This window comes from Triturus cristatus, chromosome 4_1 (genome assembly GCF_964204655.1).
Source record: "Triturus cristatus chromosome 4_1, aTriCri1.1, whole genome shotgun sequence".
Taxonomy (NCBI): Eukaryota; Metazoa; Chordata; class Amphibia; order Caudata; family Salamandridae; genus Triturus; species Triturus cristatus.
In genome coordinates this window covers 170,671,535-170,686,444 of record NC_140585.1, presented here as the reverse complement: position 1 = coordinate 170,686,444, position 14,910 = coordinate 170,671,535, and the positions used below count along the sequence as shown (strand labels likewise).

At 44.8% G+C, this 14,910-nt stretch overlaps 1 protein-coding gene across 2 annotated transcripts in view; it reads right to left on the bottom strand.

Moving 5' to 3' along the window:
- Nucleotides 1-14,543, bottom strand: part of LOC146853824 (membrane-spanning 4-domains subfamily A member 4A-like) — a 302,455-nt gene extending 287,912 nt beyond the window's left edge. The window contains exon 1 of one of the 2 annotated variants that reach the window (XM_085651812.1): nt 14,456-14,543. The gene's annotated coding sequence lies outside the window, so the exon portion shown is untranslated. Of the gene's footprint in view, nt 1-2,627; nt 2,646-14,455 lie in introns of those variants that run through there. The other variant, XM_085651813.1, reaches the window with a different exon arrangement.
- Between the last annotated feature and the right edge of the window lie 367 nt (nt 14,544-14,910).

The window sequence follows — 14,910 nt, the reverse complement described above, 5'->3', positions numbered from 1 at the left end:
ATCTCTGCACCTGGCTGTCATCTCCCTTTCTGAGTCAGCAATCAGAGAGGATGGGGAGAGGATGTAGCCTAACGGCTAGATCGGGCGCCCTCGGAGCTTTGGAACTGGGTTCGAGCCTCGGCAGGGACGCTCAACATTGTGTGATTCTGGACAAATCACGTAATCTCCCTGTGCCTAACAAAAATTAATGTATCCATCTGTAACACAACTGCTGCTCATTGAATGCGCTCTGACACCTTCGGGTCTAGTTCGCGCCATATGAAACTCCCAAAATTAATAAATAAATTACTATTAATCATTTTAGAGAGAAGGGCAGCCCTGACCTCGGAACGTCCTCACACTGAACAATAGAAAATGCAGCCCCAACATTAACCGCTACCATCTGACAAATGGCAAGGCTCAGGAAGAATTATTAATCAACTCCTTCTTAACAAAGGGCCTGACTTAAAGTTCACTGGATAGGCTACTCTGTCACAAACGTGACGGATATCCTGGCCACCGTATTGCTAGTGCCATAGGATATAATGCACTTGAAATAAGTGGGGCGGTATATCCGTCACGTTTGTGATGGAGTAACCCGTCTGCCGAACTATAAATTAGGCCCAAAGTCTTCAGGGAATTTTCAAAAGTAGCTCTATCTCCATCCTCCTCACTTCAGAGTGTGTCTGGATTCCACTTTCCAGCCACAGGGATGCAGGCAATACACTTCCACTCTCTGGGGAAGCTGGCCTTATCCTCCATGTTGTGCCATGCTAAACCAGGGGCATCCAAAAAGGACCCCACTGACTTCACGATCTCAGACTCACACACATGCAGAGTACTACTACCACACCTGTCCCACAGTCTCACTGAACACGCACATGCACTTGACATACACATCAGCCGCCAACGCAAGATACGTAATTTGACATAACAGTTAAACTTTACACTAGAGTGGTCAGTAGGTCACACTCTCACTGACAAAGATCAAAGCTCTTGTCCTCTACAAATCACAAAACATTGTATGCCGCAATCACCACTTTATGTGCTACACCGAGGACGGGGACAGTCATCTTTGACTACTAAGATGGCATGCGTGGCTCTTCCCTCCAGGTCACCAGACATGTCTTGACCCGCACATTGTCAGGATCAAATGTAGGTCTCTGAACACATGCTAGGTTAGTGTGATGCCCTGTGCCTACATCATGTAAGGTGATTAAAAACTTGGACATCTGGTTAAATCTCTCAATGATCTGCCAAATTAAACTAAATTGCAGCTTCCTCTTCTCCGATGCTTAAATGCCTTAAGAAGATTCTCTGGGCTCTTCCTTTAGAAGCTCAAACAATCATTGTCAAATCTGTAAATGTTTCCAGTATAGACTCTGGCAACGTGTTATCTTTAGGAGCCTCAAAACATTTGATGAGGTGACTTTAGACAGGGCAAAATGTAGCAGCCCATTTGCTCTACCATGTTCCTAAGCATGTCTCTGTCACCTCTCACCTCAGCTCCCCTCTGCTGGTTGCCTGTGGAGAAGTGTATTAATTGTAAAAAAAACTATGGGGTCTATTTATTAAGATTTAATGCCATGTTTGCATCACAAAAGTGATGCAAAATGATGGTAAATCTTTTGTTACCTATTTACTTCCCAGCGTAAAACCTCCTTTTCATTGGAAAGTCACTTCATAACAATGAAAAGTAGCGCACAGCACAGCTTTGCATTACTTAGCATAAAGGGGGAGTAATATGGGTGGCCCATGGGCGTACCCATGCAACCACCAAAGTTTTCTGACGTGAAACCTTATTTACTTAAAAAGTAGACAAGGTTTAGCATCAGAAAATAGCGCCCATTTCAGATAGGCTCTATCTAGGAGAAATGTTTTGTTTTCCTCCTCTGCTTTCTGACTTTGCATATGTGCTGCACTGTACAGCACAAAATGGGCTAATGTTCAAATTTGGTCTAAGCATGGTATTTTGTTCTGTAAGGGAATCCAGTACAAAACCTCTCCTAGACTCACAGAGACAACCTTGCACTATGGTGCAAAGGTGTGCCTGTAGCGCAAGGATGCAAATTTCTGCGCCGGAGTTAGGAAGAGGGGAGAAGAGCGCCATATTTCTGTAAATATGGTGGTCCCCTGCTCTCTCCTTCTCGTGCAGCGCAGCATTTGCGGGTGCTGCACTGCACTGCGTGAGAAACTGGTAAACCTGGCGCTATGTTGTATGCATAAGGCCCTGTATGGAAGGGGCCTCACCTACCTCAGGGCAGTGGTGCACTTTTACTACCTCAAGTGCAATCTCCGCTCTGGGAATCCAATTTTAGTTGCCATACCTCGTTATAAACTTACTAGGCAGGGTGGTAGTTCTTTTTGGGTTCTTGGTCCTTCTCTATGGAACTCCCTTCCGTTGGAAATGCGAACATGCACGTCTCTTCTTGAGTTTCGGAGTCAGCTGAAGACTTGGCTCTTATAATGGCTCCTGTTGTTCTTGCCTTTTCTGAAGCTTTGGGGAACCCTACTTCAGTAGCCATGCACTTTATTAATGCATTTATTGACTAATTAATTGATTGATTGATTGATAGATGCCAGGGCTAAAATAAAAGTCAGGATTGCAGACTCACATGCAGTTGAGCACTCAAGGCAGGGGAACACACCTGTATTCCATGCAGTGAACTTTCTCATCCTAACAAGATATTGTTAAAATTGCTCGAATTTCTGAACCTGAAAAGAACAAAGATACAAATTTTTTTTTTTTAAATAACTCAAATTTCTCAATCATATGCTTCTGTGCAAGAGCGCTCCTTGCTCTATTTAAAAGTGTGCAAAAGTTCCCCCTCTAACTAGCTCTAAATACTGCCACAGGCTGTCACTGTCGCATCACGGTCAGACGAGAAATTACTCCTCAATTACAGGACAAATGAGGTGTGGTGGGAAAATGGTGAAGCAGCCATCAGAATGGGGTTGCAAGCACTGCCATGTTAATGTTCCTGTTAGTGTAGTGGCTTTGCATGGCCACAGAGCTGTCAGACACTGATCATAACACCAGGGGCAGCTCTGCCATTTCAGCGGAGGAGCATCGCCCCACATGCCCCAGAGATGAAAATAAATGGTAATAATTTATTACCATTTGTTTTTTTAGCAACCCATCTTGAACTAAGTGTCAGGACGGAGCGGGCGAGTACTGCCATCTAGCAGCAGCAGGGAGCAGTGCGCTTTAAAATGTGCATGTCTAAAACGACCAGCCAGACATGCGCATTTTAAAGTTCTCTAACCTAGCTGTCTTAGACAACTGGGTCTGAGAAAGTGCAGGCCTCCAGTGCTCTTAGGAGCGCTGAGAGAGCTTGCTCTGTCCATTGTCCTGGCGGTGCGCTTATATTGTGAGAGCAGTGCCAGGATTTTGGTGTGCAGTTTCCTGTGTCCAGAGATTCCTGAAGATGCCCGAGTGAGGAGTACATCAGGCTGCAAAGATAAGTCAATTTTTGTTGTGCCTTACCACCCTCGGTACAAGCCAGCCGCCACTGTGTAACACTTGCATCCCTCCACCCACGTCATGATATAACAAAATAGCGATTCCTGACACCATGCATCCCAATGATTCCCCTTTACTAGAAATGGTACTTGAGCACGCAGAAGAAGGTAATCCTAAGAATTTCCAACATGTGCCAGGATATGGGACCACTAGTGCCCTATCTTCATCCCTGGAGTTAAGTAGGCTTTTAATGCCCCCATGCGTCCTCCCACCCTGCTGTGTAAAACTCACGGACTCACTAAGCTTTGGAGAGAGGAATCAGGGGAATACTGCCAGTTGTAAGATTTCGAGCCCATCATCAGTCCTCCACTATCATTTCTTGCTGTTTAGCCGGTTGGATTTCCCCATTGAGTACTGCCACAGGAGTTTGCCAGGGATGCTGGTCATGGTATAGGCAGGCATCCCATTTCATTCCATTGGAAGGTTGCTCACTTCTATTCTGGATCTGTTCATCTTCAACCAGTGGTATCTCGTCCACTTTTTAAAGTCATTGAAACACTTCTATTTCTTCAAGAGCTAGTCTTACCACCTATCCAACTCACTAATGGCCAGATGTACATAGACTTCCGTTTGCCATTTCCTGATAGCAAGTTTTTCCGATTCACTATTAGAAAATCACAAACAGCTATGAACAGTGTGCTTTACACTGTTAGCGATTCTCAGTGTGTCGCAATTGACCTACCTCATTAATATTCATGAAGTAGGTGACAATTTGTGACCCATTGGGAATTGTAAAAAACACAGGGATGGTGGCCTGCTGGGGCCAGCTTACCACCATGTCTATGTACACTTTTAAATAAATAGAGCAATGTTTTTGTATTTAAATGCAGCCCATATTCCCTAAAAGAAAACGGGATGCGTTTCAAACACAAAAACAAGATGTTTTCTCTTAATTTTTTTTAAAGTAGGCAGTGGTTCCCTGCTGCTCTTAAAAAACATTTTTGCATACATTCACAAAGAGGAAGGGGTCCAATGGGGACCCCTTTACATTTGTGAATAGGTTACCACCTACCTGAAGTGTGTGGTAAAATGCAAATGTTTTGCGACCGCATTTCCGGTTCAAAACATTCACACATTACGCTGTGAGTCGCTATTGGGAATGGACGCCCTTAACAAACCCCTTCCTAATTCCAAATCGCTAACCCATTTTGAGATTTGGTAATAGATTACCGAATCACAAAATCGGTTTGGTACATAGAAAAAGGCATTTTTCCAGTCGCAAAGGGACCGAATCTGCAAATTCATCCATTTGCGACCTGAAAACAATCTACATACATTTGGTCCTAAGAATCTATTGGAACCCTGAGGGACTGCACAATTGAGTCTGATGAGATTAAAAAAGATACTATTTATACGATAGGTCTCTTGTTTACCAGAGACGTAATCATAATAGTGCCAGACTGCCAGCTCTACTACAGATACTAACCTACTCAAGTGAGGGTGGTGGTCAAAGCTGTGTACTGCCATATCCTACTAGTCAATAGCAAACCTGATTTTATCTATGACATCCGAAATGGCAGTGCCTGTCCCAACTTACACATTAAGCTCAGGTTAACAAGCCATTTATTCACTATTGCTCAATTGAATGTTTTTTTTTAATTAAATAAAATAATTCATCATAACATTAACTGTTGTCCAAGTTTTTCCTGCGTCTGTACATTCCAGAACATAGTTATGTTGTCCTATGAATTTCAGGATACATACATCCCTTCCTCAGAGGCCTGTATTTACAAAAACATAAATGAATATTTCTATCAAAAACAAAGACTTTAATTCCAAGATTGATAAGTAGCTTATTTAAGAGAATAACCAGTATTATCCCTGATTCTAAGGCTTTTGCTAGTTTCACACATGTGAACATCCCGATAGGTGATGTCTTCATTTATATCCACATGCATATGTTATATGTGCTACTAAACTTCCAGTACTAGCCAACATTTAAGTGCACCTGGCACCGAGATCCAGCTTAACACCACTCTCAAGCGCATGTCGCTGCACTCTAGTACTCACTAGATAATGAGATTTTCAGTTCCTTTGGGAGATGGTGTCGACCGCTGCAGAGAGGTGGAGGAGGATCAGGGCCACAGTTTCTCTGCGGTCGAGGAGTGTTCTGATGTCGTCTGTGGTGGCAATCAGAGTAGTGTTAGCTCTGTGGTTGGCACGGAATCCTGATTGTGAGGCGTCCAGTAGGTGGTTTTATTCCAGGAATTCGGTGAGCTGCTGGTTGATGGCTTTCTCTACTACTTTGGCCGGATAGGGGGGCAGGGAGATAGGACAGTACTTTCTTTAGGAGGGTTCAGACATCTGCATGTTTCCATCTGTCTGAGTTTCCATCTGTCAAAGGTTGATAAACCAAGTCCTTGCTGGATTGGAATCCTAAGTGCAGCTTATCTAGATGATATTGCTGTCTATAGGTCCACCTGTCAGGATCACATGATCCACCTTGGGAAGTACTAGAAGTTCTGAGAAGTGCAGGCCTCACTATCAAGGCAAGTAAGTGCCAGATAGGGCAGGGAAGGGTTACTTGGGCCACCTTGCTGGTGGAGGCCAGGTTCAACCCCTACAACCCAAGATCCAGACCGTTCTGGGCTGGATGGCTCCAGCAACCGAGACTCAGGTCAAGGTCTTCCTTGGCACTACAGGCGGTTTGTGAAACATTATGGCACCATTGTCACACCTCTCACAGAACTGACCTCCAAAAGAATGCCCAAAAAGGTGAACTGGAAATTGAGCTGTCAAAAGTCTTTTGACCCCTAAAGGAAGCAATGTGCTCTGCACATGTTCTGAAAGCTCCAGATTATGCCAAGCAATTCATTGTGCAGACTGATGCCTCTGAACATGGGATAGGAGTGGTTGTATCCCAAATAAATGACCAAGGTCAAGACCAGCCAGTGGCTTGTATCAAAAGAAGGCTACTCCCCAAGAACAGCGTTGAAGTGCCATTGGAATAGGAACCAGGAAGCACACCCAGGCTCCCCTGACCAATCGCAAAGCTACAATGCAGCATTGTGATTGGTTTGAGTGCCGTGGTTCAGCGCTCAGACAGGGACTAAGGCCTGGGCATGTTCTCCACCCAGGCTGTAATGCAGCCAGGATGGAAAACATGGAAAGTGCACATGACTGTTTGACCAACCCCAGACGGCCGGCCAAAGCATTATGCGCACTTCAGTGTGTCCACCACTCCTCCCCTTGGCTGCTCTGACAGCAAAGCAGCCCGCCCGCCCGCCAGCTCACAAAATAGCGGGAACAAATAAAATGATAATAACATTTAGTTATTATCATTTTATTTTTCCTTTAGTCACACTGCTTTTAAGCTCCCTCCCTTGAGATAGAGGTACTATCCCCCTGCAGTCGCAGGTCTCCAAAACAGCAAAGTCTGGCCCAGTGTCGTCCAGCTCCCCAGCCTGAGCAATTTCCGAAGGTACACTTGCTCTGGAGGGTCAGTTCAGCCTCTGCACCATGTCTTGAGGTGTACCAGACCCCTTGCTGCAAAAACCAACAAAGCCAGGTCCAGGTGGACTCCAACTTTACAGCAGATCAGCACCAGATGAGAGAATTCAGGACTCCTGCGACCCACCTCAGCAGTGGCCCATCAGCCCTAGAATCATTGCTCCAAGGTGCCAGCTCCTGACCGTGAGGTGCTTCTTTCTGCGCCATTGCCCCGCTGCCCATCTCCTCTGCATCCATCCTGCCCAGCTGGGCATCTTCAGTCCAGCTGTGCTCCCATGGCTCTGGAGCCCTTGTGACCCCTACTCTCCCTGGAGAGCCTTCGCGCTTGCCTGCAAGTCCCCCTTTGCTTTGCTTTTGCAGGTGGCTCCTTGTCTTCGTAGCACACCAGCTACAGAGACCACTTTTGCCAGGTTTCCCAAGCAATCCGGGAAGCGCCCCGAGAACTCGGACTTGGCACTTTGGACCTTGACCCTGAACCTTCCAATTTCTAAAAGAGTAACCACAAGAACAACTGTACTGTATTGCATTGCTTTCCCACTTGCCTTTTTCATTCCATAGAAAATGTATTGTGCGTAATTGCGCATAACTGTGATTTTTGCATTTTTTTCTAATTTGCCATATCGCAAAAAGTCTTTATCTTGTTTCGAAGTTCTTGGTCTAAATATTTATATAAAAAGAATTACTATTTTTAAAATTTGGTCTTGACTTCATTCCTTGAGTGTGTGTAGTCAATTACAGCCTTGGTGTGTACAAAAAAATGCTTAGCACGACCCTCTGATAAGCATAACTGCCTGCCACACTACCACAAAATAAAGCGTTAGCCTCTGTAAACTGATAAAGGTCTCGTTGACCTCTCTGCACAGCGTACCCTATTGTGGTGCACTATATAGAGAGGTGGATTTCCTACAACACCCTATAATCAGCGGAATCATAACCTTTAGTAGATGAGCTGGATAACTGATTCACTGGTTTAAGTCACTAATGATGCCCGAAGAAGAATTACAAGTCTGCCATCAATGGTTCCTACACCTAGGCTTTGAGATTTCAGAGGCTCAGTGGGCTTTTTGTTATCAGCAGACAGAGAGTTCTCCCCTGATAATACACACAGAAGAATGCACTTACATTCAGTTATAGAGTGCACCACACACTGGCGAGTATGGCTAAATATGGCATGATTGAGACCTCATGATGCTGGTGCTGCGCGACACCAGAGGTGGGCTTCATGTACTTGGCTTGGCGCTGCTCCTAGATCGCATTGGTTTGGACACAGGCTCTAGGGGAGGTGATCACCATGACAGAAAATACCCTTGAGTTCACCCCATTTACAGCTCTGCAAGGATATGTGAAAACCATATCCCCAAAATATACAGGTAACTGGCAGCTCATGGGGAAACATAAGAGTTGCAATGACATGGGGGAGGGTTGATCGCCTGGATGCAAAAAATGGCTCAAAATCTTGTTGCTCTGTGAAGAGTGACTTGGAGTCCAGTTCTCCCTGCTGCCCTGTGAGTCCTGCCCTCAAGATGCTTAGGTCCCACTGGTACTTTGCTAACCACAGCGATGCGCATGCATACAATGCGATGGATGGTGTTTAATGGTGCTATGGGGACCTCTGGACAGGATGATGGGGCAACACTGCTGGGAGAACAGAATAGATCATGGGAAGTATAGTGAACATGTTGTCTCGTGCGAGAATGCGCCATGTGTTGCTCTCGCTCGTTGGCCATTGTGCAGATGTATGCTGGAGATTACTTGTCACACACTGATTGCACCTGCCCTGACTGATTATAAATAAATAAACTCAAATTTAAAAAATATTAATTTTTATCATAATTATTGCTCTCTTGTTGATTTCATTCTGGGCTGTAGTCCCTCCTTCTTAAACCTTGCCAGAGGCGCGGGCACTGCCCCATCTAACCCTTTGACTACCTATGAAGGCAATGGCGTCTATTGATGAGAAATGCGATGGTGGCCCTCTATTGAACACCGAACTGCCTTGGGCTTCGCATGAAGGAGTGTTGAAAAACCTACACTGGGCCGTATCAGTCATAAGTTAACCGTGGCATGTTCATGATAGCTTAGGCCACCGGATGTGCCCATCACCCAGACATGAAGATGCTGTGTCCCAGCAGGGGAGATGCAGGGGTCGAGAAGTCACTTCCTCAGCAGAAGCTGGTTGCATTTCTACTGCTCATGAAGGTCCCTCACTGGTTCTTATGCGTTTAGCGGTTAGTGGGGACATTGTCATGTGATGGATATTAAATCCAGGCGTGTAGTGCACATATCTGAGCTCTGCCTTCTGTCACGGAGCCTGGCTGCAAAGCTGATGCACAGGGGGCCCCTTCTTGAATGACAGGCTTAACATCACAATACACATGATCAGGCTGAACCAAAAACGAGAGCCCAAGTTTTCTTCAATAAATCACAGCAAAAGAAATCGCGTCGCTGTCACGTTCCTGTAATAAGTGTATTACACCCCTATCACCTTTTGTGATGAATTGTTTGTGTTACAAAAACCTTTAAAATGTAGATACCTGCCTCAGTAAATGTCAAACAACTTCACCTGGCAGCAACGCTTCTTGCTCAAGCTCGAGCTTTAAAAGAAAGTTATTTCGGGCATTAATAAATACAGTCACCGAGTACGACACAGAGGGGCCATTTTACAAAAATACATCTTAGTTTTAGCAGCCCCCTCGAAGCCACTTAGGGAGTCAGAAGGGTAAGTGGCAACCGCAGAAAGCCCACAGCCCTTCCTTCCTGGCACGCCTGAAACAAGTCTGGGAAATATGGGGTTCGCTGAAGACTGTGCCTCAAACAATGCAAGTTCAGCGCCTGCCGTCCATCATTCTTGGAGCCTCGAAGGTCTCTGGCGGCAGCACCGGCAGTGTCAGGAAACACATAACGGCTACCCACAGATACATCCTTGCACCTGGTTGGTTGGTTTCAGTGTACAAGAGTCAAGGTGACAACTTGATTTAAATACTCATTACTGGCATCTCTTAATACCAAGAGTGCCACAGTATTCTTTCCATGCTTCTGAAGTGCGTATCAGGAACATTACATTGGGTAATAATAGCGCCTCTTGTTTAAAAACTGCAGCACTATGTGCTATTTATAAAAATAGATATTTATTATTGTAACTTTCAAAGATGTGTTCTGCTCCTTTCCAAGATTTCACACAGTCCCTCTTCTTATTTCCCTCTTCATTAATATTTTAGCGAATTGGGAAACCAAAGACCCACCAAAGCCAATGGGACTGAGCCAGTTCACATTCATGTCATAGGGGATTTTTGTTTCTGTTACTGGATCCTTTCGGGCATTGAGCATAACTGGAGCTGCACCTTCTGCATGCCTGCAGGAACACTTGCTACCCCACCCTGGGCAGCTACCTTTTATGTAGCGCTGCCGATGGGATACAATTCTGCTGTTAACAAGTTGCTTTATCGCCATGGAGTTTAAGGATAGAAATGTGAAAATACGTTCAGTAGAACTTTAACTGTGAACGATTCCCCATTTATTCACCACGAACCCTAAATCGCGGCGTAGGACCATTCCTCCTAACTGCACTTAAGTTATCACCACACCACAGGAATGACACTTTATTTTACAACAGGATTCCGGTGTGTAGAGAGAATATCGGAAACAAAAGTATTATGAGACAAAATACTTTGTCAAGAATATCCTGGACATAAACGTTGAGAAGTTAAGTCTCTGTGGGTGAGCAAAGATTTAGTGTATACAGCTTCATATATCTCTACCCTGACGCTATATATCTTCATGGTACATAGACGTGGAGTTAGAAATAGTGAATCTATACTTAACAATTTGCACTCACCTTCTGGATATTTTGGTTCTCAATATTTTTGACATGATATTCTGTCCACATGATATTTTTGTTTCTGATATTCTGTCAGTGATCCAGAATTCCTAAAGACCAAGGGCTTAATTTGAATGTGGGTATGAAAAGGGTGTCTGCCAAAAACCAATTGGCTCCCCTTCTACAGTTGGAAGTTGGTAACGCCACTGAATGGACCCGGACAGAAAAACACCAGTGGGAAACGGCACTGAGTAGGTGGGCACCCCCGAAAAGGTTTTCCTACCATCAGTAGGTCCAACCAGTGTGGAGTACCCATCCTGAAAGCCGTTTACCTATTATGGTCCACCATGTAAACCACAGGGCTCCAGAGAGAAAAGGTCCACACATTTTCCCCACATAACCCGAGAAACCTCCCACTACATCTAGTGTATTACTTTTCTGGGTACAGACTCCCCACTTTCCAATGGCAGTCCCCTTCTTCGAAACATCAGCCATGCTGGAACTGTCTGTCCTTCGGTCAGTGTTTTTGTTTTTGTTCTCGAGTCTGCATTCTATAAGGTGTGGGAATTTCTCTAGGATTTGTGTAAAGGTAATATAGAGGATGTCTGCAGTGTCACGTCTGCAAAAACCTTTCTTTTATTTACATATTAAGTCCGAGAAGGCGCATCGAAGTGTCAATTATATCAGGAAAAATAATGGGAAACGTCCTTATGTACGGAAGACAGAGAACCTCAAACAAATGTATGAAGTTTGAGATCTGGAGATCTTTCCATAACCAGTTGGGGTTCTGTTTTATTCTAGATGTTGTGTAAAAGTCAGCTTCAGGAAACCCGATTCTACACGTTTCTCTTTGTGTCTATGGGATTGATATGAGCCAGTATATAGATCAACCAAGCCAAGTGCCAATATTCCACGTGGCCAACGGTACCCTGAAAAATCCCACTCTTCCACGTGCCCCACGGTACCCTGAAAAATCACACTCTTTCCTCCATGGAGAGTAAACCAGATGCTGTGATTTTTGCCACCTTAAGGGAAGTTCCCATTCCCCCTCCATACCTGATGAGGTCTTGTTTTGTGTTTCTATGGACCATATTGCATCCTCAGCGTGTTGCACCTTACACGGTATAACTTTGCCTCGTCTGGACCTAATCATAGCTCCTTTGTTACAGAAAACAGATTCACGTGGAAGTGTGCATGATTTGATATGTTCCCTTGACTTCCTGGTTTTTTGAAGATCCCTTTCAAGATTGTCACACGTGTGCCTTAAAGGTATACTCTGCGCTAGAAGCGGGCTCCCTATGGACTGTCTCAGTCCATACTGTAGTGGCGCACGCTCTTTACTTGCTTGACTGTGCCCCTATCAGATAAACCACATTGAATGAAAAGAGTGCAAATTGAGATCTCCTCTGTGTTTCCATGGGCACCTACCACCAGGTGCTACTTTGTGCAGGTTTCCTGTAGCACCATGGGTCTGCAACTTGTCAATGCTTGCTGCATTTTATTACTCGAGGCGCTTCTGTAATAGAAAAGGGAGTGCAGACTTTTGTGAGGCTCCTTCTGTAAGAAACATTGAGCAGACAGTACCAAGGAAATGCTATGTCTCAAAGAAAGGAACGCCTTTCCTGTTGGACCTGTTCCATATTAGCGCTTTGGGTGCAGGGGCAAACAGGTCTCGAGAGGCACATCATGTCTACGCCAATTGGAAAAAATCATACTTTGTGAACATGCAAGAGTGATTTATTAAGAACATCTCCTATCTTACGAGTCAGAATGCCTACTTCTAAAAGGGCTTGTATGACCCAATATGAATCACAAACAAGCGGGGACAGGAAAGAGACCTCCATCCCCTCCCTATTTGGGAGTTGCAGAAGATGTACCAATCCCTTCTGGCAGCCACTGCAGCTACAGACCACTGAAGTGATGTCTGCACCTGGGATGGGACCGCGTCTGATTTGCGGAAATAAAGCCATCCCACCCGTCAGTTGCACGGATATATCCCTACCTTCTCAGCCTTTTGCTGGGGGTCGCTAATTCTATCCTGCCTGGTGCTATTAACAAGGAAAGAGGGTTTGCAACCTCCTGCGAGCATCCATGTTGTGATGTGACTGATTAGTACAAAAATTGCATTGGAAGACCTGGGAAGGTCGTAAAACGTTGGCACACTCACTATTTTCACCAGCTGTTTGCAATCTGCCAAACTGTACATCAGACCCCTACGCATGTTAAGGGGCTATTTACAAGAATGTCACGCAGTGCAGCACAGCAAAACACCTTGCTGCGCTGCATTGCGTGACAGGGAAAGGGAAGGAATGCACAGTATTTAGGGCAATATGGCGCATTCCTCCTTTTCCCCCTGCACTGGTGCCCTTTTGGCAGCCTAGGACCAACGCAGGCGCACCTGCAGCATGGTGCAAAGCTGCCTGCGTTGCATGCAGGATTGTTTTGTGCAGGAAAAGAATCGTGAGAGGCATATGTCTCTTTCTGTGTGTGCTACAGAATGCAGCACAGTTAGAAAGAGGAAGTAACGAGGAGAAGTAAAGATAGTTTTTCTTGTTACGCCTCTCCTGGGAAGGCATATATTTTTGGCATTCTCAGGTCTACCAGTTCTGGTAAATCGGGAATGCGGAGAAAATCATGTGAGTGGGAACGCCCACGCAACGCCCATGGAACACCTTCCCAGAGAAGAGTAAGGCAAATCAGCGATTTGCGCTGCGTTCTTTACTCAAGATTTATGGAGCCACCCAGGGCCACACAAAGTGGCCTTGTGTGGCTTCATAAATCACACGTAAGGTTTGCGTCGCTCTGCACCACGTTGCGTGATGTAAGAGCGACGCAGACCGGCTCATAAATAGGCCCCCGAGTATCAAGCCAATGAGAACAAGCAGGCTATACAGTTCAACGAGTGAACTAATGTGTCCTTTCAAGCAGGCGAATTCAATGAACACTGTCACAAAATGTAGCCCTCCAATGTGTCCTGATTCAAGGGGCTCTTCCTATTGAAATATTCGATATTATTTAATGGATCCACCTGTTTCATGGGACTTTTACTTAAAATTGCCCTGCAGATAACAAGTCGAAAAAAAGGATATTCTGCTAAGTGAAACATATGAAAAGAAACTAAAAGGTATAATTCAACTTCAACGTAAAGCAATGTATAGAATTAAGAGAGCTATTAAGAGGCACGTATTTTTTTTTAACAGGAGCTAAGACCTTAAGCTATTATCAGGTGACACCAGACATTAAAATTAATAAATACAACTCGGATCTATAGCAGGATGGACAGACAAAACGACAACAGGATTGAATGCCAGGGAGGGAATTTCGCAAAGAAGATAGAGAGGGATTCAAGCGAGAGCGAGACAAACGGGCAGACAGTGATGTTTAAAATTGCCATAAAATAAAATCAAGTGAGAAGTGTGACAAAAATATACCACCCAACTGTGCCTGTCCAGGGGTGTTACAGGGCACGCCCAGTCTCCTGGTGCAGGAGGCCCAGTAGGAGAATTATGATTGTATGCGATCACTTCTTCCCCACCCTTTAAAGTATTATTTTTGTGTGCAACTCTTTGTATTCGATCACTTCTTCCCCACCACTTACTTAAAGTATTATGTTTGTGTGTAACTCTTAATTTTCGATCACTTCTTCCTTGCCCTTTACTAAACAGTAATATTTGTGTGTGTCTCACCTCCTTGAAGCTTCTCTCCGTCTCTCTCAATATTACCAGCACCCCACGGTTGCTTCGCTCCCCCGTGCCAGATAAAGTTCATGTTCTGGTGACTGGTGATAAAAAATACACACAGGCCACGCCCACTTCCTGTGTACTGGAAGCTGAACGTCGAGAGAGGATGTGTTTTCTCAGACTCTTCCAAAGGTTGTGGCTTTGTCAAAGTTTATTGGAGGGTCAGCTTCAGTTTCCTCTGAGAGGAGAAATATTTCACTTTCGGTTACTTGCTCTTATGAGATTGAAGTTGAAATTCAATAAAAACATCCATTCGTTCATATACATACACCCTGGTGCTAGTTAAGGCTGCTACCTTTTCAAGAGAAAAATACCGTCCATTTTTAAGAGTCTGCAAAGGCCTGGAGGTGATACCTATTAGGACAGTAAACAAAATGGCATAAATTCACTTGTAACATAAA